The sequence below is a fragment of the Ursus americanus genome, chromosome 28 (assembly GCF_024610735.1).
Source record: "Ursus americanus isolate L20-20 chromosome 28, mUrsAme1.1.p, whole genome shotgun sequence".
Taxonomy (NCBI): Eukaryota; Metazoa; Chordata; class Mammalia; order Carnivora; family Ursidae; genus Ursus; species Ursus americanus.
Window position 1 is genome coordinate 38,974,631 of NC_142154.1, and position 26,516 is coordinate 39,001,146.

General features: G+C 40.0%; 1 long non-coding RNA gene across 6 annotated transcripts; it reads left to right on the forward strand.

Annotated features, from left to right (window-relative positions):
* The first annotated feature begins 227 nt into the window (after window positions 1-227).
* LOC123800839 (uncharacterized) lies at window positions 228-25,347 on the forward strand. 6 transcript variants are annotated; one of them, XR_015722177.1, is made up of 9 exons: window positions 244-3,506; window positions 4,008-4,104; window positions 5,472-6,095; window positions 9,615-9,777; window positions 12,004-12,126; window positions 13,667-13,746; window positions 15,687-15,796; window positions 23,697-23,751; window positions 24,785-25,347. It is a non-coding gene; the product is annotated as an uncharacterized LOC123800839 (long non-coding RNA). The 6 variants fall into 6 exon arrangements; XR_015722174.1 differs by having other exon boundaries at window positions 228-335; window positions 3,281-6,095; XR_015722176.1 differs by having other exon boundaries at window positions 244-4,104.
* Window positions 25,348-26,516: the final 1,169 nt, after the last annotated feature.

Consider the following 26,516-nt stretch of genomic DNA (forward strand, 5'->3'; position numbering starts at 1 on the left):
GGGGCGGCGCGCCGGGCCTCTGCTTCCATCTCTGGAGCCTGGACACGGTCTCGCCTCCCTGGGGAGGGCTGGGCTGACCCTTGTGACCTGCTAGGAAAGGTGACTGACCCCGATGACCTTGCGGATGGAGGAGGTGAGGTCCAGGGGCGGGTGACTCATTTAGCGGGCGTGACGCTGGCTGCAGGGGGCGCCCGAGCCGAGCGCAGCTCCCCCACCGTGCGGGGCATGCGCGCTGGAGCGGCTTCCTCTCTGCCTGCGGTTCCAGGAGAAACGCCTCCTCCAGACTGGCTGTGGAGGACGTGGGGCCGCCCCAGGGCCCGCCGCGGGAGGAGAAGGTGAGGAGAAGCCGGCTGAGCGGGGACTGCCGGGGGGTCCGTGCTCACAGGACCCCGCGGAGGAAGGGCGCGCTGTGTAGGGTTTCTGTGGCTTTGTGTGCGGTGACGTGGGTTCCCTGGCGGGGCTGTGGGGTCTCCCCTTTCTGGGCTCGGATCCGCTGGGCTGTCCGCGGGTCTGTGTTTACGTGCACACGGATCCGGTCCCGGGGCTCCGCAGGCAGTCTGCAGTCAGGGAGCCTCCCGCCGCCCGCTGCTCGTGCTCCCCGGCCTCGGCCCTGCAGGGTCCTCCCCGCGTCCACACCCGGGTGGGGCTGTCGGTTCAGTGTCTGGAAGTTCGGTAGCGACGGCGCGCGCTCTGCAGACGGCTGTGGGCAGAGCAGATATTTTCACGGTTCTTCCCGTCTCCGAGTGTCTCCCTGGACGTCTGTCGTCAGTGTCTCACGGGTGTCAGAGCAGGGCTGTCCCCTGTTCAGTATTTCATGGAGGAGGAGGAGGAAGTTGCGAGGGTTGTTTTGAAGGAAAGGCCCCTGGAAAGAAGCGGGGTTCGGAGTGATGGAGGGTTCTCCCCCACTGAGCTGCAGGGGTGGTGATTTCTTGGAGGAGGTGAAACCCGCATCTTCCCCCTTTTTTTAGTTTCTTCTTAGTTAGGTAGTCAGGACCAGGTCCCCAACAAGAAAGTACAGAGTCAGGACAATGAAAATAAAATAGCACTGACATCCTGTTCTGCAGCTTGGATGGGACCACACTGACATTCTGCTTTGTAGCCTTTTCAGAAATGACTTCTGCAAAATGTCCTAAAATAAGACAACCACAAAAGCATTTGTCAGTATCATGGGCAAGCGGCAGTTAAGACCTAAGCCCCCAGATGTCAGAAAAAAAAATTGGGGCAGTTGTGAGGACAAAATCTTAAGTGTTTTGTCAAACCTCTGGGTCGTTCACAGATGAGACTAAGGTAGCTGGGGACTAAGGTAGGCAGTTATTTGTCCACTGTCCACAATAGGAAATGATAAAAGAGACAGATGAGGTCTCCTCTGGCATTGTCCTTGATCCTCATCCTCCCCAAGGATGATGGCCATCTCTGGACAGGTCAGTGGCAGGGACTCACTCACAGTGTGGGACATCTGTTCCCCAGAGACGTCAGCCAGGGAAACACTTTTGGCTCTCTGGACCAGCCCAGCCACAGCAAGAGTATCACAGCCCCCTCTCGTGGGCTCATAAGGGTCTCACTGTCTCCAGGCGGGTCCTTGTATTTGGGAAGCCACCGTGAGTGTTTGCAATTGCCTTCATCTCCCACCTCCTTGAGGCAAAGTGCAGATCTCTGGTATCACGTGAAGGCATGTGAAGTCATCGTGTGAGAAAGTGTCCTTTGGCTTCAGAAAACTGTGGGTGGGGCTGCTGGATGGCTCAGCCAGTTAAGCGTCTTCCTTTGGCTCACATCATGATCCCAGAGTTCTGGAGTCGAGCTTCGCATCAGGCTCCTTGCTCAGCATGGAAAGGAGGCAAGGAAATAGTCTAGAACCCACAGAGAAGGTGACTAAAGGGGAGTGAAATGGAACTCAGTCTGTGTGTTGCTTTAGGAATTGAATTGGAAGTTAGTTTAAAAGCTGTATTGCATGGTGCACTGGGTGTTATACACAACTAATGAATCATCGAGCCTTACATCGGAAACCGGGGATGTACTGTATGGTGGCTAACATAATATAATAAAAAATCATTATAAAAAAAAAGCTGTATTGGTTTTTATAGATGGTCCATTGTCTAAAGGAACAGACAGTGGAAGTTCACCAAATACAAGAACGAAATTTAATTGTTCATGACAGATGCCACCAAGTCATTCCCAGACTTTTCATTCTGCTGTGGTACATTCATTATACCTGTGCAGGCCCACATGGAAGTAATTAATGCAGATATAATGGTCATAAAATATGCCCCTCAGTAGTAGAATAATAGAGGATGCATATGTGTAAAATTATTAGACGACAACTTCCATGCTTTCTCTTTGGTTCCTTATTATCTATGAAATTAGACAATTTTTGTTCTCTAGGCTTAAACTTAATGTCAGTATTTAGAGTTTTTCAATGCAGATTTTCTCCCGTATGAGTTACCAAAATAACTAAACTATGTATGAACTTTTAAAAATGCTATGTTAAAAATTATAACAGGAAAGTTCCATTTTGTGAATATTGTGTCAGCGCATCTCTATTTTGACATTAGTGTTAATTAGAAACGATGACACTTCATGCGAGTACAAATATCAGTTAGAAAAAGAAAAGGTAGGAAGAGTCCTGAATGTTTAAGTAATTGATGAATTAGACCAACGACAGGTTGTGGTTGTGCGCCCCACACCTGGCGTCCCAGCCCTCACTTCCAGGGCCAGCTCGTCTCTGTCCTTCGTGTTTCTAACAGTGCCAGCCGCCCCCGCGCGCTCCGGAGCTCCCGGTCTCAGTCTGGTTCCAGTGAGCGCACGGGAGCTCCCTTTCAGACTGGTCGCAGGCTCACCATCTCAGTCTGCTCTCTTGCGGTGCCATCCCCGCCCGCTCCCGGTGCAGGTGGCTACCGCTTCCCGGCGCTGAGCGTGGCGGCTCCCTCCCCCTTCCCCCTTCCGTTTATCTTCCCATATCTGTGCGCGGTTTCACGGCTCCCCGCTTCGTACCTCAATACTCAGCGCTGGAGATGTTCATTTGTGGAGATCCAGATGTATCTTCCTGCGTCTCAGGCTGATTCCGTAGATGTTCAGGCTGGTCTGGTGCCTATCCAGCTCGACTCAGGGGACCGGCTGAAAAAGGGGTCCCCTACTCCTCCGCCATCTTAACTCCTCTCCTCTAGTGGCTTCCTTCTAAAAAAGAGAACACAATACAAGTCATGTCATTTCCAAGATTGGCTTATAAAAATGGCAGTCGTACACCCTCTGTTGATCTCTCACTTGCATACTCCGATGAACCCAGGTGCCGGAGTCGAGTTATCCTCTGAAGAGGCCCAAGTCGTAAGGAACTGAGGGGAGCCTCAGGCCATCAATCAATGAGTCCTAGCAGGTCCGTGACCCTGGGAGCAGATCCTGCCCCAGCTGAACCTTGGGGTGATGCCTGCCTTGGACAACATCATGGCTGCCGCCTGTCAGAGGACCAAGCTCAGCTGAACCGGATCCCTCAGAGGATCTGTGAGCCAGTAACTGTAAGTTATTTTAAACTACTGCATTTCACCGTAGTTTATTACACAGAAAGAGATGACCAATGCAAATTAGAGTAAAGATTTTAAAAGTGAGATAAGATGGTGGAGGGAAATGGGAAAGACAAAGACACTTAGGATGGCTGAATTGAAGGAGGGCAGATTAGACTCATGACCAGAGGCATCTTTTTTCTCAGTCAAGATTTTAAGAGTCAGGTGAAGTAAATGAGTACAACAAAACGAAGAGCTTTATAACAGTTCAGTCAGGACAACTCCCAAGATGCAGCTAAGCATAGTGGGAAGTCTTTTTGATTTATCCTTAAATATTGTGCATCAACACAATATGTATGAACACGATCAATTCCAACGGCGATTATACTCAAATGATTCATCAAACTAGAAACACGCAGATACATACACATATGTTATCTTGGTGACTCCCTAGGTAGGTGAACTGTGGAAAATTATTTTACCCCACCCTAACTCTGTTTCTGTATGTCTAAAAAGGAAGACTGTACTACCCATCGCCTAGGATTGTGAAAACAAGAAAATGGATGGAAACCACCCAGTGCAGTATCTGCCACATGGAAACTGGCTCCTATCTGTATGGTCTAATTTCCCTCTTACCTCATATAGAGAGAGTCTAAGAGTCTCATTCACTGATTATGGCCACTCAGTGTTTAACTTGAATAATGAATGTCCAAGTGTTCACAGGAGTTTTGAGAAAGGCTATGGGGAGGTTGGTGGGTCTGAGCATTAAGGCTTTACCATTTCTATTTTGCCGAGACGGATTTTCTAATCACAGACAGAAGGTTCCTTATTTGCTTCCAAGTGTGGAATTTAGAGTTCACATTTCAGAAAAGAAATCCATTTTAACACCCACTCTTCCACACATATATAGATCTAAGTCTGTGACATGCTATCTTACCTGAGCTGTGAATTTCCTGTTTGGGGCTGCATGAACAGAATTGCTACTTGCAAATAACCACAGAGCCTCTTTCTTTCTCTCCTTCTTTCCTTCTTTTCTTTCTCTCTTTCTTCCTCTCTGTGTCCTCCTCTTCTTCCTCCTCTTACCTTCCCCTTTTATTCCTCCCTTTCTCCTTCTTTCTCCCTTTCTTCTCTCTCTCCTGCCTTCCTTCTCTTGCTCTCTTCCCCCTTTCCCATGTCTGAGATAGCAGCTGATAAAATATTGTGTACTTTTTTCCACATGGATTTTTTCCTCATCTGGCATCATATTTTCGCCTAAATTAATCTTTCAGAATAATCACGTTGTGTTTGAAGAAGCCAATGCCAGCAATTCAAATAAGGGAGGACAAAATGACTAGCTAATAAAAAATACTTCTTCCTAAGAAATGGCCATCCTAGAATTACTAATTAGCCAGTACCTATAATATATAACAGCTGGAAAGCAATGGACACCAACACTGTAATTTAAGTAGAAAGGGAATTTATTAGAAGGATGAGAAGGCACCCAAACTGAGGGGAGAACTGGAAACCAAACTCAAAAGGAAAGAACTTTACACCTAGAGGGGCAGGGTCTCCATAGCAAGGACCCCCAGGCAGTCTTCTTCAGGCACCACTGCTGGAATGAATAAATAAATGAACACAGTTTTAGTGTTTGTTTTACTTCCCATTTGTGACATTCAAATTTCAAATTTCATAAATTTCACAGTCCTAAGAGGGAGTTTGATTAGGGGAGCATAGGTCAGCTGGGCAAACCTCTGTTGTTATCAATGATGCAAAAAAAAAAAAAAAATCATTGTGATAGAGACTCCTGGTACTTTGCAAGCTTCTGAGAAGTTGGGCTGAGCGTTCTATCTTAATTGACTTGCCTTCTAAGGCCTCACATGCTTTGGAAGACATAATTTCTCAAGAAAACCTCAGGGCACTAGTGGGAAGTAGAAATGGATGCTGGCTAGCTTAAAATGACAAATATCAACTCCATGTAATTTTTATACATTGATTTGACAGAAAGAAACCCACTTGAGCTGTATGTGAGATCCAGGCTCTGAAATTCTGCGCTGTCATCCTCAGGTCAGGGGAAAATAAGTATTTCATCATCTCTCAGAACACAGCCTCTAGAGTCAGACTGAATGGACTCAAACCCCAGCTCTGTAGCTTCCTAATGAGAACACTGTGACGAATTACCTGTCCTTGCTGTACCTCCATTTCCTTATCTGAAAAAGGAAATAGAAAGCATACCTGCCTCCAGGGAGTGCCGTGACGATTCCTTGTGTTGTTACATGCACATCGGTTAGATACCCTCGGTCACGTTCGTTGTAAAGGGACAGCGTGTAGGTTAAACATGTGGAGTCATGAGACCTAGGAGGAAGCTTCACGCATCTGGCTGGTGGTCATCCACTGGGTTGTAATTCGGTGAGCCAAGCACGCGAGTAATCAAACTGCAGATGGAGGCGGTTAACAAAGCTCAAGTGCCATCGATCATGGAAGCCAGAGCCAGCAGCTGTGAGAATGACACGCGAGCAGGATGTGAGAGTCAGGATGCATAAGGCGAACCACTGGACCCCGAGGCCATGGCAGCTAGGGAGCGAGCGGTTTACAGAAGCACTGGAGAAGGCCACGCAGATACAGCAGGTGCGTGGAGCCAGCATCAAGGAGACTTCTTCTGAGTAGGTCTCCTCTCTCTGTCAAAAGCTTCTCATAATTGCACTATCTTTATGAGCATTACTTTAAATTCACTATCAGACATATGACTTACCTCCATTTTGTTTAGGTCTCTTACTGTGGTTTTGCTCCGCTGCACTATCAATGCTAACTAAACCTAGGCTTTAGGGGAGAGCTAGTGGGCTGAGCCACCTGCAGAAAAGGGCACGTCTAGAAATAGGGATTGTGAGGATTAGAATAGAGGCAACAAATGACACATCAGCATTGTGGTATCCATGCCGGCCGATTAAATAATAAGGATACGAGTAATGAATAGTAGTAGTAATAACAATGATAGATAACATTCACTTAGCACTTGCTATGTGACTAGCACTCTACAAAGTGCTTTGTATCCATTATATCATGTAATTCTCCCAATAAATGTTTGAGATAACTGCTACAAAGTATAAGCCTGATGGGCACAGAATTTGTCTTCACCGCTCTGTCCACAATCCTTCGAAGAGAACCTGGTACTTAGAGGTATTTCCGAAGTGTTGTGTGGTCCCCAGTTAGAGAACGACATGTCCATTGTCCAAATAACCTGCTCAGGTCACATAATGTCAGATTGTCGAGCCGGGATTCAAAGTCAGGGAGCTTGGTTCCAGAGCCCACGATCAAACTGTACAGTTTTACCCAACACTACCCCATCTCCCACAGCCAGTTTCTACTGACTACCTCCTCCTTGCTGTACTTCCTTCCGTCGATCAGAGTGAAATAGAGTGTTAGGAAAAGGAAAAAAGAAATTGTCAATGATAAGCTTATTATAAAATAGGATAATGAAGACATAGTACTTGCAGCCCCAAATCAAAGGTTTTGGTATTATGCAAACATGGGTACTTGAACCAACTATATGCACGGCATTGAACTAACTGGATGATAAAAATATGATCAAGACAGGTGTCTAAACTTGAAGGATCCACATTCTAGTGAGAAAGATGGGGGTATACACAAACAAATAACCTAGTGAATGCAGACATGGAGGGGTTTTTTGTTTTGTTGTTGTTTTTTAAAGCCCAGCAGTTTCCAGCAGTAGTGAAATGCATTGTGTCTGGGGAGAGCAGGCATGCGCAGGAGTAATGGGAGGGAGAAAAGAAAGGTAGTTTATAAGACACAAGAACTTGGAAGGGTCTTTTACATGAAGGACATTATACTTCATTTGTTAAAAGTAGGAAGACAGCAGGATTAATGTGTTAAGTAATAACACACCACTGGCTTGATCAGACTGCAGGAAGACGGGCAAGAGGACGCCAAGCAATAATGTAGGGCCGATATGATTAGGGTCTGAAATGAGATGGTGGCGGTGGGTCCAATGCAGAATCACAGGATTTAGTGGCTGATTGAATTTCATCATGAAGGACAGCGAAAATCAAACATGACTCTCAAGTTTCTCACTGAAGTAAGCAGGGGGGATGATAACACTACCAATCCCAGGAACAGAAATAAATAGGAAAAGTAGATTTGTCTAAGGGAGGGAGAAAAACCTATTATGGATACATACACCATCTGAAGGATTTGTAAAAAGTGAAGAAGGAACTCAAGCACATAAAATGTTACAAAATTCCATACCTGTGTTGCATAGTCTCACATGTGGGAATTAATTCTGTTACTTCAGCTCTTGTTTGTTTGTTTTGTGTTGTTTTTTAGTTGCTGTCTTCTAAAACGTAGCTCCAGGGCTGTAATTGAAAGTAATAGAGTTTACTTGGACGTGCTTTAATATAAAATCTTTCTTCCTCTGGCTGCTGTTTCTATGTTCCGGAACTAATTGGGCCCTGTTCATAATCTACCAGACACAGTTTGTGTTTATAGTACTTAATTTTGAAGGGAGCGGCCAAGATGGTCACATTTTGAAAAGTCTCTGAGAAGAAAATGTTTGCATTTGGAACATCACTAGTCAAGTCTTTTCCATAAACTTTTAACTTGAAAGAGAATAGCCCTAGAAGAGAGGAAAACTTACCTAAATGCAGGATCAATGAGGAAAAGAGCAAGAAGTCTAGATGTTCTGAGGACCTGTCAGTCACATGGGTCATTGATTTGTTAGAATGAAGAGGATTTGTTAGAATGTTGAAAACTACTGGTAGTCAACTGACTCTTCACACCTCATTAGTTAACTGGCCTCATTAGGACTATTTAAACTTTAGGAAGTCTCCTAGTTGACTTAATTGCTTAGCCAACAAGAGATTTTTTTTTCTTTCAGCTTTTTTGAGGTATAATTGGTATACAAAAAATTGCATATAATTAAAATATACAACTTAGTGAGTTTGGACAAATGTATACACATGTTACTGTACCACAATAAACATATCCATCACTTCCCAGAGTTTCCTCTGTCCCTTTGTTTGCTCATTTGTGGTAAGAACACCCATAAGATCTACCCTCTTAATAAAATTTTAAGTACACATACCTTTCTGTTAACTGTTAATCATCCAGCAGATCTTTGGAATGTCTGTTCTCTAACCGTAACTTACACTATCGAACAACTCCCCCTGCCACTTTCTCCTCATCCTCTGGTGACCATCTTTCCGTCGTCTACTTCTGTACTTCTGTTTATTTTATATTCTTTAAAGTTTAAGAATCTCTAGACCCCGCATAGATACTCTAAATTTGACAGAGTAAGTTGAGAGTATTTCCTTTCAAAAAGCATAAGGACTGATAAAATACTATACACACGCACACACACACGAGAAATAGAACTCGCAGGTTGCAAAGATGACATGCATGAATGAATCAATTTATGATTAATTGCTTTTTAATGATTCATTGCTTTTTTTCTCTATATATCTGAGAAGTGAGTAAATGTTGATTTTTATGTTTAAAGGTGTATTTTTGTTTGCGATGTAGAGAGTACAGGCCTTGATAAACCTACCACAAAATTCTGGCTGTTGTTTTTCTGACTGATACTTAGAGCCTTTAATTTTGTTTTTGTTATTGTTTTTTATGACTACTGAGGAGACCTATTACAGACTTTTATATTCTTGAAAGATATAATTAAAAGAGAGAGATCTGGCAAAAGTTGTATACGTTAAATTGTTTGATTTCTTTATAATAGAGTTATTTCCAATTTGAGCAGTCTGCAAACTATCATTTTTATGTCAATAAAATAATTAAATATGGAAGGAATAACAACACAGCCAGGAGGTATTAAATAAACTACCAGGTTTTTCTATTTCATCCAAGTATCATCCTAATATTTAATGAAGAGAAAGCCAATTTACAAATTTTAAAAGCAGCATTAAATCTAAATAGCTAGTCTAGGGGACTACAAAGAGTATATCATGACCTGTCAGTGGATATTAAAACCTGAAAGCCTGATTGTCTGTGATGGTGACTACCATTTGCTCCTTTTTCATGTGCCCCTTTTCTTGGTTTTCTGGTATCCTCACCTAAATTGGATGCACATATGATCATGCTATGTATTTGTCTTGTTGGTAATGATTTTTTTTTTTTTTTTAGGAGAGAGAGAGAGTGCAAGCCTGAGTGGAGGGTGAGGCAGAGAGAGAATCTTAAGCAGGCTCCATACCCAGCATGGAGCCTGATGCAGCTCGATCTCTCGACCCTGAGATCATGACCAGAGCTGAAATCCGGAGTTGGATGTTTAACCAACTAAGCCACCCAGGTGCCCCATTTTTGGTCATGATTTTAGTGTTTTGGCAGCACTGTCTCAAAAAAAAAAAAATCAGTTGATCTTTAATTTAGTTAAATTTCTTTTTATAGCTGATCAGTTGGGGCCAATTAGTTAAGAAAGGTGATGGTTGTCACAAAGGAGAGTAAGGATGAAGGGTGATATTAATAAGTTAGTTTTTCTCTGCCTCTTTGAATCCTTTGAATGCTTGGTTAATCAGTCCCCTGATTTTTTTCTTTTGCACATAAAAAGAGAGACTAGGATTTCTGGATATGAAATTATAGTCTTCTAATGGGTATATCAAAATCTCTCCTCTCCCAAACTCTGTTCCCATTTCAAATTTGGTTGATTAGTACTTTCTTAATGTGTTTTATAAGGGTTTTAGCATAATCTTCATCATTATTACTATCATTCATGAACACTAAAGACCCTCAACTGGAAAAGCTGGTTAGAAAAATGAATGCAGAGAGTCAGAGGTCTGTCTCTGAAAGGATAATGATTCACAAAGCAACTATTTTAGTTTGGCAAATGTTACATGTACCAAACAAAAGTTGATTATTTTTGTCTGATTCCTGACTGAAATTCACCACAGCCATTCCTAAATTTAGATTGAGTTCCTGAATTGTCATTTGAACATGTAAACTAATAATAACAGACTGTTAAATTGTATGGCTTGGTACTTAGAGGGCAATACAGAATAACTACGATTTGGATACCTGCTGAAGAATACCATCTTAAAAATAGAAAAGTTCATCAGAAAGAAAAATCTTAATGAATGATTGCCTAAAGAACTTGCAATCTCTGTTTCTTTGGATAGTCTAAAATCGGCTCCTCTATTAATCTAAAGCAGCAGGAGTTACATACTTGACGTTTATCCATTGACCACTCTGTGGAACTGCAGTTACTGAGCTAGGTTTGAATTCACTCCTTTGACTTGTGTCGAGGTCCTCCTGAATGAGGATTTATATTATGAAGCACCTCTCTAAAACTTGTTCCTGAATTTACTGTCAGAATATTGTTAAGGACACATTTTGTTACAAGAACCCTCCTTGTGAGGATTTTCAGAGTAAGTTAATTTTTATTAGTAGTGTTAGGAATTGCTGAGCTTTTCCTGAATAATTGATTCATAGATTCTATGAATGGTGTAACTCAGCAAATCCCAAACTAAGGTAAGACTCACTGAGGAAAACTTTCAAAATACTGAATCTTGGGTGTTTCCCCAGATGGACAGACTCAGAATATGGAGGTATAGGTCCGGGAATTTGTGTTTTTCACAAAATGTCCCAGGTGGTTGTCAATGAACAGACTCTGAAACTCACTGGAGTAAACTGATCAACTTGCCCATTTTTCACTGCCAGCTAGAAAAATTAAGAGGCAATATTGTAGTCTACTTTATGAGTCCATATGATTTCATGTTCAGTATGTCTTTTTAAAGAAACCTATTTAAAAATGTATCCTACCTTGATTTCTCTTAGTTTTAGCATTAATTTCTACTTTCTACTCCAGCTCATGTTTGACAAATCATTGCTTACCAGCTTTTAATTTTTTTCTTTTTAATGAGGTAAAAGTGTATCCCATAATACACACAGATTTTAAGTGTCTTATTTAAGAAATATTGATAAATTACACATTGTTTGTAACCCAAATAAAGAAGATAGAATAACTCCCAAAAGTTGCCTAATGTCCCTTTTTAGTCATTTCTCCCCTATCTTCCCTCTAATTATAACAATGAATTATCTAAGTCACTGCAATTGATTTAACCTGTTCTGGAACTTCTAATACATGGAATAATAGAGTATGTACTCTATTGTATTTGGTTTGCTTTCACTAAAAAAATACTAAGATTCATCCATGTTGCTTTGTTTATCAGTGGTTTGTTCCGTTTTATAGTCAAATAGTAATCCATTTTCTAGAACACACCAAAATGTATTTATTCATTTATCTGTTGATGGACATTTGAGTTTTTTCCAATTTGGGCAGTTATGAGTAAGCATTCTTGCACAAGTCTTTAGTGGACATGGGTTTTGATTTATCTTGGGGAAAATCCCAGGCATGGAATTGTTGGGTCGCAGAGTTATGTGTTTCACATTGTGGAAGCTGCTTTTCCAAAGTGGTAGTATTATCTTACACTCTCATGAGCAAAGTATGAAAATTCCATCTGCTTAATAGCCCGCCAACACTTGAAATTTGTGTCTTTCTTATTTATTTGTTTTTTTTTAGTGGACTCCACACCCAGCGTGGAACCCTACATGGGGCTTGACCTTACGACCCTGAGATCAAACCTGAACTGAGATCAAGAGTCAGACACTTAACCAACTGGGCAACCGAGGTGCCCCAAAATTTGTAAGTCCTCTGAAAATTATGATATGTAACAGCATCTCATGGCTTAAGTTTTCATTTTTCTCATATTTAAGGATGTTGAGAATATTTTCATACGCTTGGTCATTTGTATATATTTCTCAATAAAGTGTCTTTTTTCAAATTTTTGTTTATTTTTATTACGTTATTTGATTTTATATTATTGAATTACAGGACTGTTTTTCCTGTAGTATATTCTGAATACAAGTCTTTTTTTCAGATATGTGTTGATTTTTCATTTTTCAATAATGTCATTTGAAGGGCAAAGTTAATTTTAATAAAGCCCATTTATCATTTTTTTCCTTTTATTCTTAGCTTTTTTGGGTCCTGTAAAAGAAATCTTTGTCTCTTCTCTCTTTACAAAGATATTCCCCTATATTTTATTCCAAAAGTTTTATGCTATTAATTTTTACATTTAGGTCTGTGATCCATCTTGAATTAATTTTTGCATAGGTGTGAGATAAGAGTTCATTTTCATTTTGATCTGTACAAATATCCAGTTGTTCCAGCACCACTGCTGAAAAGACAATTTCTTGCTCATTGACTTACCTTGGTGCTTTTGTTGAACAACAATTGAACATAAATATATTTGGGTCTAGTTGTGGTCTACCTATTTTTTATTTCATAGATCTCTGTATCCGTATGACATTTATATAACATTTTGGTAACTGTAGCTGTGAGTGAGGATGAAAATCAGAATAAGTAAAATCAGGCAGTAGGAGTGTAATGATCTTTTCACAATTATTTTTGCTACGTCCTTGGCATTTCCATATAAATTTTAGGATTAGATAGTCAAATCCTCCATGTAAATGGCTGGGATATTGATTAATATTTTGTCGACTCTAAAGGCAAACTGGGGAGAACTGACACCCTAGTAACACTGACTCTTTATATCCATGAACACGACGTATCTCTCCATTTGTTCATGTCAGATGTTCTTCTTCATCTGTTGAGTTGATCATACGACATTTCCTCTTTAATTTGTTAGTATGATAAAAAAGTATTATTCATTTTTAAATGTTGAACCAAACATTTTTTCTCTTTTATTGAAATAATTGCTGCGTCACATTATTTTAGTTTTAGGTGCACAAACATAATGATTCAATATTTGTGTATATTGCAAAATGATGACCACAATAAACTTGCATTCTCTTTTCTTTTATTTGTCAGAGAGAGAGAGAAAGCACAAGTAGGGGGAGTGGCAGGCAGAGTGAGAAGCAGGCTCCCTGTTGAGCAAGGAGCCCTGTGCGGGATTTGAACCCAGGACCCCAGGATCATGACCTGAGCCCAAGGCAGACGCTTAACCGACTGAGCCACTCAGGCGTCCATAAACTTGCATTCTTGAGGCAAACCCACTTTCTGATGACATATTGTCATTTGGTATATTCTGGACTTGTTCTGTTAATGTTCCGTTGAAGATTTTCAGCATGTTCATGAGTAATATTTGTTTATAATTTTCCTTTCTTTCTTATGTTCTTACTGTGTTTTGCTATGAGGTTTATACTCTATTTCGTTTTATTCCCAGGTACCTGTTCAGTACTCAAAGGAGATGAAAAGCTGATCATCTCAGTCTTCTAACTTGGCAGGGTGTCTCAGTTGCTAAGGGTAATGTAAAAAAAATTACCACAAACTTGAACCTGATGGCTTAAAATAACAGAAATTTGTTCTGTCACAGTTTTCCAGGCCAGAAGTCTAAATCAAGTGTCAGCAGGCCTGAGCTCACTCCCAAGACTATAGGGGAGAATCCTTCCTTGAGTCTCCCAGGTTCTGGTAGATCCCATGTTCCTTGACCTCCGACTACATAACTTCCTTCTCTGTCTTTATCTTCCCATGGCTCTTGCTTCTGTGTCTTCTATCTCGTATAAGGAATTTAATTTAGGGTCCACCGAGATAATCAAGTGTGATCTCATCTCAAGAACCTTAATGTAATTACATGTGGACAATAACTTTTTCCAACTATGGTCATAGTCACAGGTTTTGGGGGTTAAGATAGGGACTTTTTGGGAGGACTACCATGGAACTCACCATACAAGGATTCAATATCGTTTGTGTGAAAGAAAGAAAGAAAGAAAGAAAGAAAGAAAGAAAGAAAGAAAGAAAGAAAGAAAGAAAGAAAGAAACTCTGTATGCTTGTTGCATTTTAAGCTAAAGGACTAGAGAATTTATGTATTTCTCTTTGCTGGAAGAAATGTTGTTAATAGAGGATCTCAGATGGGGATAAAGTCACTTGATGCTTCAGTTCAGGGCCTCTGAGAAGAGAAAGCCAGAGAATTAGAGGAATTAGGTCTATAAGAGACTAATTGGGAAAATGCCTACAAAAGAAAAGGGAAGTCAGAAAAGGTGAGGAGAATCCTGACCCATGTGAAGAAAAGAGTAAGGAAGGGGAATTCCATTAGGCAGGGTCTCAGATTGCAAGTAGTTCCAAGAACGTGTCATTGAGGGAGTCTTTGAGCCAAAATGACCCATCAAAGAAATTCTGCATCTTAGAGGAATGGGTATCTCTTCGTCACTGGCTGAGAGCAGCCCACTGGAAGTGAGATGATAGGGAAAACAAAGTGGTAGAAAATTCAGACAAGAGCAAGGGCCACCAGTCAATATGTTCCCTGTAGCCAGAGATCTGAGTGGAGCATTTTCCGGGCAGCCACGCTCAACATGTGCAAAGCTAAATTTAGCTGGTTTGGGGGCACCAGTGAAGAAAATCATCTTTAAATAATGAATTCTCTCCGTCCACTCCCAGGTGCTCTCCCCATGCTATGATGGTTTTAAGGCATTTTTACTTTGTACACAGAATTTTTTTTTTCCAAGGAAAGAGGATGGGTCTTCACAGGGCTAATTTGGACCATTCGTTTATAATCTAATTTAAACCAATTGTATAATCTACCTGTAAACTATTACAACAGTCTTTTAAAATACAGAATTTGGCCTGTCATTAAGTAAACAGATGTTTAAGCCCTCTTTGATTTTTTTGTTTTGTATTTTCTATACAGATCTGGGCATTTGAAAATTGAGGGTTTAGGATATTAAAACATTTTATTTCCCTTTGTCCTCTTTACAGCCTTTTCCAAACCAAAATCAGGAAGAGGTGTAATTTGTTAGGAAAATCTGTGAACCTATAGAATTTCCTGTAGCTGCTGCCGCCACCCCTCCCTTGAACCACACCTCCACATTCCACCTTCAGCATCCATGCTGGGGGCTCGTGTCCTCCAGAATTCCAGCCACGGCAGTGAAATGACTCAGGATGACCTTGAACCTCAGTGGACCAATGTCTACTTTTTTCTTTAACCACGGTGGCCATCGTGGCAGAGGCAGCTACATGCCATAGGTCTCAGCCCTGGTTTAGAGAGCCCCATTGAAGGACTCCCCTTTCCTCCATGCTATGTAGTTTTATGACAGAATCCCTGTCCTTTCTCTCCAAGATAGAACATATGTTGTGGAGAAGGTGGTTTGAGCTTCAAGTGATTGTCACAAAAACCCTTTTTTTCCCTTCCTCTGCCTGTTCACTGTGAAATGTATTCCGTATCACCCCTCTTTTGATGTCTTACCAGGGGAAGATTGGCTTGGAAATTTGTAATGAAGCCTATAATGTGCATCTGGAGGTTTCCGAAGCTGAACGTGGTAGTTAAGGCTCCTGGACTTCAGATGGCTGCTCCTGCAGGTGAGAGTCAGCGTTCTCTTTCTAGCTTTCTAATCCAGCGTTGGTAATCTGGATAATGCCACACGCATTATTAATAACCATTTTAATAATGGATTGAAAAATGCAGGTATGTAGGTTTATCTTAACAAACTAGCAGAATTTGAGAAATAGCTATTTATAAACATATTTTTACAGCGTATTTGATATGTGCCATGCACTTTGGAAAACACTTTGTAAAATAAACGAGAGTTCTTGTCCCTGGATGCCCCATAGTCTATCCTGGGGGCAGACCAGTAGTCATAGTTGCAACGTGCGCAGTGTGTACGTGAGTATGGACATATATGATGTGTCATTATGTTGATTCTTTCTGGGAAATCTGTGGAAGTGACATCTGAATAATAACTTGATGATCACTGAGAGTGTTCTAGGAACATCTGAAGAAAAAAATATATGAGTAAATGAATGAAAAATGGAAGGTTATATTCTTTCAAAATTTTTAATAATTCAGTGTGGTGGGGTGCCTGGGTGGCTCAGCTGGTTAAGCATCTGCCTTCAGCTCAGGTCATGATTCCAGGGTCCTGGGATTGAGCGCCACATTGGGTTCCCCGCTCAGCGGGGAGTCTGCTTCCCTCTCTCTCTCTCTCTCTCTCTCTCCCTCTGCCCCTCCCCACTACTCGTTCTCTCTCTCTCAAATAAATAAATAAAATCTTAAAGAAAAAAAGATAATTTAGTGTGGCTAGAATACAACATGCATGTACGTAAAAACTAGATTTGAGATTGGAAAAAGTTGGCTGGCTCTATTTTATGGACAGTGGGTATTCCTGGAGGTTTCAAAACAGAGGCAGGACCTGATGACAGGGAAGAGTCAAAAACACCAAGATTCTAAGAATTTTAAGGACATTTCCTGAGAAAACTATTGAGAAAGAGACAAGATAATACAATAAGCAAGTAGGGCTCTATGAAACCTCATTATTAGAGAAAACCCATCCAAGCCAGTGTTGGTGGGCATTTATAGCTGAGCTTGTTCCTAGGACGTGTCTAAGTGGAGAGAAATGTATTTTGGCTTTTCCAGTGGTGGTTAGTCAGATAGGACCGCAGGGAAGGAGGTATCATACATAAAGTTCCACTACATCTCACTCACACACACTCACACACACAGGGAAGGAGAGAGAAAGAAAGAAATTCATAGCAGGTTCTGAATCTTCAAAATTCTGTTTTCCATTTGAAAAAGATTCGTATAGCTCAATGATCTCTCACCCGTAGTAGACTTAGACCCCTTATCATGTACACATTGGTAAGAAGTCACTTCTTGGAATCTTTTTAAAAAGCTCTTTATCTCTCAACAGTGGCTTCCAAGCATTTTCCCAGCATTGCCTCCCCCCCTGCGCAGCTGCTCAGTAGCGTTCACTTGATTTCCAAGTCTTTTTTTTTTTTTATGTTATGTTAGTCACCATACACTACGTCATTCATTTTTTGTGGATTTTTTTTTGTTTTTTAAGATTTTATTTATCTGACAGAGAGAGAGACAGTGAGAGAGGGAACACAAGCAGGGGGAGTGGGAGAGGGAGAAGCAGGCTTCCCGCCGAGCAGGGAGCCCGATGTGGGGCTCGATCCCAGAACCTTGGGATCATGACCCGAGCCAAAGGCAGACACTTAACCAGTGAGCCATCCAGGCGCCCCTGATTTCCAAGTCTTACGAGCTGCCTTCGATTCTTGTTATCGTTAGCGTAAAGCAGATACGCACCCCCTCTCTCCAAGGACCCAGCACACTTGGCCTCAACAAACTGTGATCACAGGTTCTACTTATAGCAGGTACACTTTTCTGACAAGTATTTAAAAATAATTTTGCACTTCACTTAAAACTCATAGTCATGCTGACAGAGTTGTTCACCTTGAGGAAGTAAAACATTGCTCTCTCTCCCTCCATCGGCTTATTGATTTAATCTGCACTCATCACATGGGGAGAGCAAGTAGCGAGGTGAGTACCTGTTGGGAGAGTTGTTTCTAGCACAGACAGCAGATTGGATGCTGATCTGGTATCGTGTTAGTGAGGGCAGCTGTTTGTTCCCTGGATTACCAGCCCTCTCCAAGTATTTTATGGGACTCAGATCCCTTTTGTGGATTTTACCTCTGATGCCTTTTCACTCTCGGGAAGATTACCATGACAGACTGCAGGAGAGAGAAAACAAACATTTGAACAGGACACAGAAATGTTCTAATTTACAGTTGTGGTGAGGTGGGTGCAGGGGTGGGGAACCATCCAGATAGGGCACATGTGGAGAAGCTTGGAGAAGCTTGGAGAAGTTTTAAAGTGCTTCGGAGTGTAGTTGGACTGTCTAGACCATGTGTACAGGTTAAAGATTAGTGTGGCAGGTATGGGAATTGTAATAGTATGGACGTAACGTATGTTAAGAAAAAAATCCAAAATGATAGAAAGAATGGTATTTGGCTTTCTTTCCTTTTAATCTTCATTTCAGAAAAGGAGACTGATAACGTAATATTTGTCACCCTTAGGACTTTATTTTATGACACCTGATTAGTGAAAATATGTACAACTTTCACCTATTTACACACTTTTTTTTTCTCAATGTTGTAGAAACTTGAAAATATTTCTTTTTTTTTTTATAATGATTTTTTATTTTATTATGTTAGTCACCATACAGTACATCCCCGGTTTCCGGTGTAAGGCTCGATGATTCATTAGTTGTGTATAACACCCAGTGCACCATGCAATACGTGCCCTCCTTACTACCCATCACCGGCCTATCCCATTCCCCCACCCCCCTCCCCTCTGAGGCCCTCAGTTTGTTTCTCAGAGTCTATAGTCTCTCATGTTTCATTCCCCCTTCTGATTACCCCCCCTTTCTTTATCCCTTTCTTCCCCTACCGATCATCCTAGTTCTTATGTTCCATAGATGAGAGAAATCATATGATAGTTGTCTTTCTCTGCTTGACTTATTTCACTTAGCATTATCTCCTCCAGTGCCATCCATGTTGTAGCAAATGTTGAGAACTCGTTCTTTCTGATAGCTGAGTAATATTCCATCGTATATATGGACCACAACTTCTTAATCCAGTCATCTGTTGAAGGGCATCTCGGCTCCTTCCACGATTTAGCTATTGTGGACATTGCTGCTATGAACATTGGGGTGCATATGGCCCTTCTCTTCACTACGTCTGTATCTTTGGGGTAAACACCCAGTAGTGCAATGGCTGGATCATAGGGTAACTCAATTTTTAACTTTTTAAGGGACCTCCACACTGTTTTCCAGAGTGGCTGTACCAACTTGCATTCCCACCAACAATGTAGGAGGGATCCCCTTTCTCCACATCCTCTCCAACAATTGTTGTCTCTTGCCTTGTCTATTTTTGCCATTCTAACTGGCGTAAGGTGGTATCTCAGTGTGGTTTTGATTTGAATTTCCTTGATGGCTAATGATTTTGACCATTTTTTCATGTGTCTGTTAGCCATTTGTATGTCTTCATTGGAAAAGTGTCTATTCATATCTTCTGCCCATTTTTTGATTTGTTTATTTGTTTTTCGTGTATTGAGTTTGAGAAGTTCTTTGTAGATCTTGGATACCAGTCCTTTATCTGTAGTGTCATTTGTAAATATCTTCTCCCATTCCGTGGGCTGCCTCTTAGTTTTTCTGACTGTTTCCTTGGCTGTGCAGAAACTTTTAATCTTGATGAAGTCCCATAAATTCATTTTATCTTTTGTTTCTCTTGCCTTTGGGGATGTGTCATGAAAAAGGTTGCTTTGGCCGATGTCGTAGAGGTTGCTGCCTATGTTCTCCTCTAGGATTTTGATGGATTCCTGTCTCACATCGAGGTCTTTCATCCATTTGGAGTTTATTTTTGTGTATGGTGTGAGATAGTGGTCAAGTTTCATTCTTTTCATGTATAAAAAACCATTTATTTTAAAATAATAAACTCATTAAAGTTTAACAAGATATGTTTTTGTAGAAATATATTTTCCAGAACAAGTATTAGTGAGAAGAGTGGCATCCCTTTATATATTTTACAAATCTTTTTAATATGCGGCTTATAGAAGACAAATTCTTTTTTTTTTTTTAAAGATTTTATTTATTTATTTGACAGAGATAGAGACAGCCAGCGAGAGAGGGAACACAAGCAGGGGGAGTGGGAGAGGAAGAAGCAGGCTCATAGCGGAGGAGCCTGATGTGGGGCTCGATCCCAGAACGCCGGGATCACGCCCTGAGCCGAAGGCAGACGCTTAACTGCTGTGCCACCCAGGCGCCCCAATAGAAGACAAATTCTTGTGTCTGCTTTGGCATTCAGTCTGTTGCAATGTGTTACTTTAAAGTATCTGAAAACAATCTGTCCTCACATAGATGTGTAGTTGGAAAAGAGAAGAACTTCGAGCCTTTTGAAGTGCCTGAGAGCCCCTCACAGTTCTTCCAACCACGCTTGGAGAATCACTGCTTTAGAGAATCTGGATTCAAATCTCACTAAAATTGATTTAGCTATATTTCGTTCTGTATTAACTGAACCAAAACTTACAGATCAGGGGCGCCTGGGTGGCGCAGTCGTTGAGCATCTGCCTTTGGCTCAGGGTGTGATCCCGGCGATCTGGGATCAAGCCCTGCATCAGGCTCCTCCGCTGGGAGCCTACTTCTTCCTCTCCCACTCCCCCTGCTTGTGTTCCCTCTCTCGCTGGCTGGCTGTCTCTCTCTGTCAAATAAATAAATAAAATCTTTAAAAAAAAAAAAAACCTTACAGATCAGGAACTAAAAAATTATTTTGCAAGAGTCCTGATAAAGATATATAAATATACATGTCAATATTAAGTTGAAAAAGTGGACTGTGATTACTTTCCTCATAAACACTTATTTTTAGGAATTTACCATATGCCCTAATTATATGTATATTTTTTATATATCAATACCAAGTTGATGCCAAAAATCAGTTTTACAATCAGTTATGCATGATTTCATAGGAATTCATTTGACAGTTATTCTTTTGAGCGTGTGTATGCACTGGACACTGTCATAGGTTCTGAGGATAGAACAATGAGAAAGCCAGAATACCAGGCTTTATGAAAATTATATTAGTGGAAGAAACATAATAAATTATCAAATAATAATAAAAGTCACCAAATTAAATACCATTTTATACTCTTTGTTTGGGAAATATGAAGAAGTCTTATGATACTCTTAGAGATTATGTGGATTGAAAGAATATTTTAAATATGGCTGGTAGAAGTGTAAACTGGGTGACAGTTGTTTTTGCCTTGCACCGTTGAACCTACGATGTAGTAATTCCACTCTGGGTACATACTCAGGAGAAACCCTTGCAATTTGCGTCAGGAGATATATTCAGAAATCTGCACGACAGTACTGTTAATAGCAGCAGACAACTGGAACCCACCATAGGCAGGAAAAGTGGGGAAAACGGTATATTTACACTCTGAAATAATACACAGTGTAGGGAATAAATAACCACGGATAACCTGTAACAGCATGACTAGATTGTACGTAAGCACAAGAAGTGGGCCACAGGAGATTAAACTCTCCCTCACGACTTTTTATAATACTTAATAGAATTTTATTATAAAAAGTTATTGTTCAAGCATGTGCGTGTGTTTGTGTTTAGGCAAGAAAATGATAAAGACAGAATTTAGGATAATTGCCTCTAAGAAAGGCAAGAGGATGGCTAGAGAAAGAGTAAATTGTGAAAATTTATTTATTTTTTATTTTTTTAAAGATTTTATATATGTATTTAACAAAGAGAGAGAGGCAGAGAGCACAAGCAAGGGGAGCAGCAGAGGGAGAAGGAGAAGCAGATTCCCCACGAAGCAGGGAGCCCGATGGAGGGCTCCATCCCAGGACCCTGGGATCATGACCTGAGATGAAGGCAAACACTTAATGACTGAGCCACCCAGGCGCCCCATGAGAATTTATTTTCAATGTCTTAGATCTAAGGGTTGGATGTTCAGGAGTGGGTTCAGGAGTGACCAATTTGAATTGGTTAAATAGAGCATTCATTCCTTCTACAAGCCTTTCAACAAGTTAAAGATAACAGATAATGTCCGAAAAATGATCAAGAAAGAATAAAATCTACAAAAAGCACCATCAAAGTAACCCCAATTAGAATAATTCCTTTTAAAGTCAAGAGCAAGACAAGGAACTTACTATATTGGCTATAATTTAACAATATTATAAAGATTAAGTCAATTCCATCAGCCAAAAAGGAGAAATAAGCTATAGTTTTGAAAAGAAAAGTTTGTCATTATTTGAATCTAGCAGTAGTTGTGTCCTATGAAAAATGACTTAAACTACATAATCCATAAAATATTTTATTTTGAAATTCATCTAGAAAAGGAAGTATGAAGCAAAGGTGAGTGAATCTTGCTAATGTTATAATAAAAATATATTGGAATATAGAAATACTTAGAGATTAACGGAACAGAATAGGTAGTATCTCTCTCTTCATATACGTGTGTGTGTGTGTGTGTGTGTGTGTGTGTGTGTGTGTGTGTACACTTTAATATTTTTTAAAGGAAGGAGTGGGAAATAATTACCAGGGAGTGGCAATGAAGAACAAAATGAAAGAAAATCCCGCAGTGGTCCTGGATATGAACCAAACAAAACAGTAATAAATAAGACAGCACCAGATGAAAGGGATGCTGGGAGGCAGGGTCTGTACTGATGACTAAGTCCCACAGTGTTTCTCATTAGGGACCTTAGGCACATCGGGTAGGACACACCTTCTTCTGCAGGACTTGAAGTAATGTGGTCATTTAACATCCCTGACCCCTGTCCACTCTATGCCGGGGAAGGCCTCTAGTCATTGGAGCAGACAATCCTCCAAACATTCCCATGGGCTGGGAGTCTTTTGGAGCAAGAAGGTACTACTGTGGATCAGGGAAGAGTTTGATCGCTTGGGAATTTTGTTTCTGAGAGATCATCAATTTAGAGAGAATAGCAGCACATTTGAGAAATCGGAGCTGTGTGGGGCTTGAGTCAGATTACAGGTTATACACAGAGAGCCCTAAGGGACCAGAGCTGAGCGGCTGGGGGATGGGAGGCCTGGCTTTTGGATAGTGACTGATACAACCAGGGATATGGGGCTCGACGGGATTTTCTGGATTATTTCTTATAAAGGCATGAATAGTGGCTTCTAATTGCAACTTCCTTGTCAAGCTCTTTTCTCAAGAAACTCTTAGTGGTGGGGCAGATACTATGGGCCTGGGGAACAGTACCAGGAGCATGTGGAAAGAGACCCATGGATCCTCACATTACAGCTAGCAGAGGGACAGCCACACTGACGGAGACATATTCCCAAAAACATATTTTCTCATAAGTGATCAGACTGTTATCATTTCAAAAATTATATTCAGTTTATTTTATGATCCTCATCTACAATCCACGATTTCATATTTGGAGATAGTGTAAATCTGACTTGAGACGTTCATCATATGGCATATTATAATAATTCTTGCCCACCATCTTTACTTTTGTTACCCTGTTTCGGTCTGTTTTATTGTGTCAAACCATTCCGAAAAAATGCTACCAAGTCAGTAGAGCCTGATTAAAACTTGTTAGAAATCAAAACTTCAGCATTTCATATATGGGGTGAATGTTATGGCTAATTCTGTTTCATTTCAGATGCTTCTGAATTTTAATTTAATTGAAATTAAAATAATTTAAATCAAATTGACTGTTAGATTTTAAATTTAATTTAAATTCTTGACTTAGATGCTTTCCAATTTCAATTTAGAATTTTAATTTATCTCAAATATAAACTAATTTGAATTAATTTTAAAATTCAGATTTTTTTCCAGATTCGATTAGAACACACAGCATTCATTTTGTGCTGTGATTTCGGTCCATCAGAGTAGACTAATCAAAATTATTTCCTTTTATTTTATCTTCTTTCTTTCCTTACTTTCCTCCAGGGGCTTACCGAAGGGTAAAAGAAGAGAGTAGTCTGCCAATGCACAGGCTAGAAGGGTATGTACTGTCACATAAAATCGATAAGAAAACCAACTAAACGTCAGTCTGACTTTCATCATCACAATGCACCAGCAATTCTAAAAAACTGATAAATTCTAAAAGAATGATAAAGCCTTCCTCTCTCATAAAAAGCTTTTTATTGGCCTGTGTTCTCAATAATGGTGGTGGTTGCTATTCAGTTTTAAGACATAAATATAAACTCTAAATTAGCACAATTTTATTACCCATCTTTTAAAAACACTATGTTTATAGGGCAGGTCATTTGGAGAACTCCCAGTTAGATCGATGTGGACTCACCTCCATCTGTTTGTTTGGAGAGTAAGCTTGTAACAGTTTAGGATTATTCAAGTTAACTTTGGTTGTGATTTCTGTTCCCCTTCCCTCAGCTGACATTATATAGTTCTACTTTTACATAGATTCAAAACAAAGAGTGACAGCGGAGTTCCCGTAAAGATGAAGAAATGAACTTGAGTCACTTCAATTTTGTCATTCTGTGTGACCACGTGGAGATATATTTTTTATGTCATTAAAACAGTGAAACAGAACCCAAAATGCAAGGTGTAATATTTCTATTGGGCAAATGCAAATTTTAGTTCAGTAATAAAATATTTTATTGAATTTGAGTAGTATCTTTGAAATGAAAATCTAAGTTTTCAAAAACTATTATTCCTATTCATTATTAAACCATACTGTTATTATCGGTAATGACAACAGACTAATAGGTATAAGTCTTCCCCATCTTATAAGAAATACATTCATGTAATTAAGAAGTATTAACGCAGTACTTTATTTTCCCTTATCATACTGATATAGTTTATTTGTTTCTTTATCTTACAGTGGTATGCTTTTATATACACATATACATAAAAGAAAAGCTTTACTGCCTATCTTTTTTTCTAGCCAGTATTAATTTCTTATGATTGTTGCTGAAAGTAATGTTGTCATAGAGGGGGGTGTTTAAAAATGATCCTCTCGCCCTCAGTGTCAAATACAGCAGGAATAGCATTCTGTTCTCCATCTGTTCCTTTAGAGACCCATGGATCCTCACTTCACAGCTGGCAGAGGGACAGCCCCACTGATGGAGACATATTCAAAAATATCTATATTGTATCATAAGTGATCAGGTTTTTATAATTTCAGTAGAAATATATTCAGTTTATATTATTTTTTATTTTATATTTATGCCATATTTTATTTTATATTTGTATACTTTTCCTCCTTTCTGCAAACCCTGCGTGTGGTAAGGTAAGATTTGTGTGTCCTTTGCTAACCCTCCTGGATCTGGAACCAATCCTGCCACACCCATCAGGTGCTCAGCAAGCGTTCAGTGTGGAATAGTGCCATTTTATCCTGATCTTCTTTATTTTTTAGACAACATATCGGGTTCTTTTGTGATGATAAAAGAACGATTAAATGCCTGTTCTGCTTATTATGCATGGTAATATGATTTGGAATTTGAATTTTTTAAGGAAGAGTAATTAGAAGAAAAATCTATGAAATTTTACCTGAAGAATGAAATAGAATTGGCTGAGTAAAAGAAAATTATGGGCAGAAAGTGTCAGGAAAAAATAAACGAGTCCACGGTTTCACTCATATGCTTCATGTCCAAGTTCTTAAAAGGCTACAACAAATTCCCAACCTAAGACGATTAATACACACAATAAACTGTTGTTTGATTCCTAGACTTCAGTAAGCTTTGTTGTGGCTGAGTCTGAGCAAATAGTTGGAGGTTTTTCTGTACTCTAGAAACTAAGGCAGACTTTATGACCTCAGCGCCGTATCCATCCATAGAAATGAATCACCAAGACAGAAGCCCCAGACACTAGGCACAAGTGATTTTAAGACTTTTTTTAAAGGTGAACCTCATTTACCTGGAACCTCTCCAAGCAGAGTCTGAAGACAATCTGGGTCTGAACAGCCTGTCTGTCACTAAGATGTGCGATCTTGCAAGTTACTTAACCTTTCACTGGGGAAAAATTGTACATATATATTATATATAGAATATAAATTATATATAATATAAATTATATATGTATTAAGTGGATTCATATATGTGAAATACATAGAACAACATATATATGTTTATTGTTAATTATTTCACTAAGTAATGTATCATTAATTCTTTGTCTTTGATTCACTAACTTTAACCCTGTGGTACATGACCAAGTGGATTAATCATCCTAATTTTCTAAAATGGAACACCGAATCTTAGAAAAGTAAGTGGTTTTTCTTCAGATCAGCAAAATGGAATTAGAAAACATATTTTAACTTTTTTGCATAGTTTGGTGCAACCAATGCACGTAGAGGGTTTACTTTAACATGAAGAAACATTTTACTTGCCTCCTCTTTTCCAAAGCCATTTATATAACCTACAACTGTTAGTATTTTTCTTGTTACAGTCTTGTCCACATCCTCCATGAGTCACAAGGGCTGTGATACAAACGAGTCGTTTTGTAACATTGTCGTTGTTGAGATGATAATATTCCTACGAGAATATCAACAGTGATTCTGAAAGGACAGGGGCAAGGACAAGAGAACATAGTGTTTTTAAAAGAATATACCCAAGGCTACATCCCAGATATAATATGACTAACCGCCTTTTTTCTGAGTAATTACTGTCTTTTTTACCAAAGATATATCCCCAGTCCCTCTTTATTCTTCCACCTTATAAACATACATAAAATACTGAATTGCTGAATTGCCCTCCAGTTAAGGATGGCATCCAATCCAAAATTAGTCCTTATCCCTCCTTAGAAGAATCT